We start from the raw sequence: 4371 nt of genomic DNA on the forward strand, positions 1-4371 counted from the left end.
AGAGATGCAGACGATATGGACCCATTTTGGAGACAGAAATGGCAGGACTCATTGTGATGGGTTGGATGGGGAGGGGGGAAGAAGGGAGGAAAAGAAAGTAATTAGCACAAACCCCAGGTGCCTGCCTGAGCAACTGGAGGGGATGGTGCTATTTATGGAAATGGAGAGGATGGGAGAGCCTGGGAAGGGCAGGGTGTGAGGGGCAGGTGGAATCACAGGTTCAGGCATGTGGGGTTAGAGGCTTTCCACAGAGACATCAGGCTGGCCTTGGGATGCAGGTCTACAGCTTCCAGGTGTCATCTAGGCTGCAGACTCAAATCTGGGAGCCATCAGACTACGGATAATGTTTAAATCCACGGGCATGAATGAGATCAGCTAGAGATACAGAAACGAGGCTCAGACTGGGTCCTGGGGAACTCTGACATTTAGAGTTCAGGTAGAGTTGGTGAACCTGGGAAAGGACACTGAGAAGAGGCAGCCAGAAAACCACCCAGCAGAGCAGAGTCCTGGGAAAGGAGAGAGGAGAGTGTCCCCAGAGGGGAGGAGCGGTCACCTCTGTTAGACATTTCTGAAACCAAGCAACGGGACAAAAGCCAACTCTGGATTTAGCTGCTTAGATACCAGAGCTGACCTAGACACGAGCAGTCTCTGTGGCGTGGTGGGGACGGGTGTCAGTAGAGTGGTTTGAAATTTGTTGTTGTTGTTTTGTTTTTTAAATTTTTATTATGGAAAATGGCAAAAGCATGATTCAACAATCATCAACTCATAGCTACTGATTTTATCCATACCCTCTGCCCACTTTGATTCTTTAAAAGTGACCTCAAGCATATCATTTCATCCATAAATATTTCAGTGTGTATGACTAGAAAATAAGGATTCTTTAAAAACTAATACCATTATCAGACCTAAAAATACTAATTATTATTTCTTTTTTTGATTATTCCTTAATATCATTATATCAGTGTTCAGATTTCCCTCATTGTCTCATAATTTTTTTTTTTTTTAACAGTTGGGTTCTTTGAATAAGCATCCAAAAGGAGGCGCCACATGTTCCATCTTTGGTGGATGTACGTCTATTTAATCCTCAGATTTACCCTTCGCCACTTTTTTGGTAAAGAAATAGATTTTTGTCCTTTAGACATTTCCTACATTTGGGATTTTGCTGATTGCATTCCCATGGTAACATCAAACAAGTTCCTTTGTCGCCTTTTATTTTCTGTAAACGGTAGTTAGATATAAAGCCTTGCTCTGATTCAGGTTGAAGGTTTTGGCAAGAATGCTTCATAGGTGGTGATGTGTCCTTTCATCAGGAGGTACATAACCTTCATGTGTCTCTTTCTCTTTCTTTTTTTTTTTTTGAGACAGAGTCTCACTGTGTTACCCAGGCTAGAGTGCCATGGCGTCAGCCTAGCTCACAGCAACCTCAAACTCCTGGGCTCAAGCGATCCTCCTGCCTCAGCCTCCCGAGTAGCTGGGACTACAGGCATGCACCACCATGCCCGACTAATTTTTCTATTTTTAGTAGAGACGGGGTCTCGCTCTTGCTCAGGCTGGTCTCGAACTCCTGAGCTCAAACGATCCACCCGCCTCGGCCTCCCAGAGTGCTGGGATTACAGGCGTGAGCCACCGCGCCTGGCCAACATATATACTTTTATCTAAATGCAAATTTAGCACATTTGTAGAGACTAGTTCTCGCTATGTTGCCCAGGCTGGTCTCAAACTCCTGGCCTCAAGTGATCCTCCCATCTCAGCCTCCCAAAGTGCTGGGATTACTGGTGTGAGCCACCGTGCCTGGCCAATTTTTACTGAACGTTTTATTGAGGTAATTGTAGATCCCCATGCAGGAAGAAATAATACAAAGAGATCCCTTATACACATTACCCAGTTTCCTCCAGTGGTAACACTCTGCAAAAGTATAGTACAGTATCGTAACCAGGATATCGATATTGATAAAATCCACTGATCTTATTCGGGTTTCCCCAGTTTTATTTGTAATCACGTGGGTGTGTATATGTGTGTGTGTATGTGTGTGTGTGTTTAGTTCCATACAATGTTATCACACGTGGAGGCTCATGTATCCTCCACTGCAGTCAAGATGCTGAGCATGTTGATCCAATACCACAAGGATCCCTCGGTGTTGCCTTTTGTAATCATGCCCATTCCTCCCTGCCCCCGCCGCCACTGCCCCAGGCCTCCATCCCCAACCCCTGGCAACTGCTAATTTATCCTCTGTTTCTAAAATTTTGTCATTTAAAAAAATGTTATATAACTAGAATCATACGGTATATAACCTTTTTCCAGTCAGCATAATTCCTTGGAGATTCATCCAAGCTGTTGCATGGATCAGTAGCTTTTTCCTTTTTATTGCTGAGCAGTATACCGGGGTACGGACGCACCACAGTGTTTAGGCATTCACCTGTTGAAGGACATCTCAGCTAATTCCAGTTTGGGGGTGTTATGAATAAAACTACTATGAACATATGTGTACAGGCTTTTGCGTGAATATGAGTCTTCATTTCTCTGGGATAAATGCCCAGGCGTGCAATTTCAGGGTCATATGGTAGCTGTCTGTTTAGTTTTCTAAGAAACTGCCAAACTGTTGAGTGACTATCTTATTATTTTTTAAAGATTAGAGAGGGGAAGACGCATATTTTAGGAGCTAGATTCTCGAAAGGGGGAAGGAGCTTGGCTCTCTAGGTCCTGCAGAGGGACTGGGTCGTCTTTTGCAAGGAGGTGTCCACTTCTCCGAGTAGCAGGAGGGGAGGGAAACAGGTGGGTGGAGAGGCAGATGGGTTTGCAGGTGGTGGTAGGACTGAGAGGGCATTTCCTGTTGCTTCTATTTCCGCAGTAATGTAAGAGGCTGGGTCATCAGCTAAGATGAGAGGAACAGAGGTTTTGCAGAGAGAGCCTAGGGGTAATAGTCCTAGAGCCTGGGGAAGCAAACCACGGAGAATGCATTAGGAATCACCAGACAGTGTTGAGAGCCCGTTCGAGGTTAGGTCCTAACCACGAGGATCATGAGTGCGAAGTGAGGATAACCTGTCTGGTACTGTGATTTTGCTGTAGCAAAAGCACTGAGAAGGCAGATGGTTGAATGTAACCAGAATAGGGGTTTTGCTAGGCAAGCACAAAAGAGGAGACAGGGCAAGGGAATGGTTGTAGTGGTGGATGATGGAAAAAAGCTAGAAAAGAAGGGACATGAGAACTGGAGCGACTATTATCAAAAAGACAAAAGACAACAAGTGTTGGCCAGGATGTGGACAAAAGGGAAGTCTTACACACTGGTGGTGGGAAGGTGAATTAGTACAGCCTTTACGGAAAACGGTAAGGAGGTTCCTCAAAATATTAAAAATAGAACTACCATATGATCCAGCAATCCCACTGCTGGGCATATATCCAAAGGAAATGAAATCAGTATGTTGAAGAGAGATGTGTGCATTCCCATGTTCATTGCAGCACTATTCACAACAGCTGAGATATGAAAATGACTGAAATGTCCATTAATGAGCGAATGGATAAAGAAATGTAGTATATATACACAATGGAATGCTATTCAGCCTTAAAAAGAAGGAAATCCTGTCATTTGTAACAACACAGGTGAACATGGAGGACATTATGTTAAGTGAAACAAGCCAGGTACAGAAAGACAAATATTGCATTTTCTCACTTATATGTGGAGTGTTAAAAAGTCAAACTCATAGAAATAGAGAGTAAAGTGGTGGTCACTAGAGGCTGAAGGGTAGGGAGACTGGTAAGGTGTTGGTTAAAGGACACAAAGTTTCAGTTAGACAGGAGGATTAAGAGATCAAGAGATCTATTATACACGATGGTGACTATAGTTAATAACGAAATATTATATATTTGCAAATTGTTAAAGAGAGTAGATTTTAAGTGTTCTCACCACACAAAAAAAGTATGTGAGGTAGTGCATATGTTAAATGGCTTGATTTAATCACTGATTAGCCATTTCACGACATACACAAATGTCAAAAAATGTTGTACACCATAAATATATGCAATTTTTACTTGTCAATTAAAATAAATTTTTAAAATATGCATAAACAAATAGTGATTTGGGGGAACTTAAAAATAATTTTACAGTTATGGTGCACAACTATTTTTTTAAATAACCATTTTGAAATAATACAACTATTTTTATAATAAAAGTGCCATCTCTATTTGCAAAGAGAAATGGAGGAAAAAAAAACAAACCAGTATCATCAGCTGACAGTGGACTCAAATAGGAGAGTTTCAATTATTCCAAATTTCAATGGCTTATCATATAATTTAGTCCTATGTGAAAATCTGCAGCAGCTAACAACTACTGAATTTGGACCCAAGTATTCACACTAAAGCTTTGATACTTTATTT

Source organism: Propithecus coquereli, unplaced genomic scaffold, assembly GCF_000956105.1.
Source record: "Propithecus coquereli isolate 6110/MARCELLA unplaced genomic scaffold, Pcoq_1.0 Scaffold221, whole genome shotgun sequence".
NCBI lineage: Eukaryota > Metazoa > Chordata > Mammalia > Primates > Indriidae > Propithecus > Propithecus coquereli.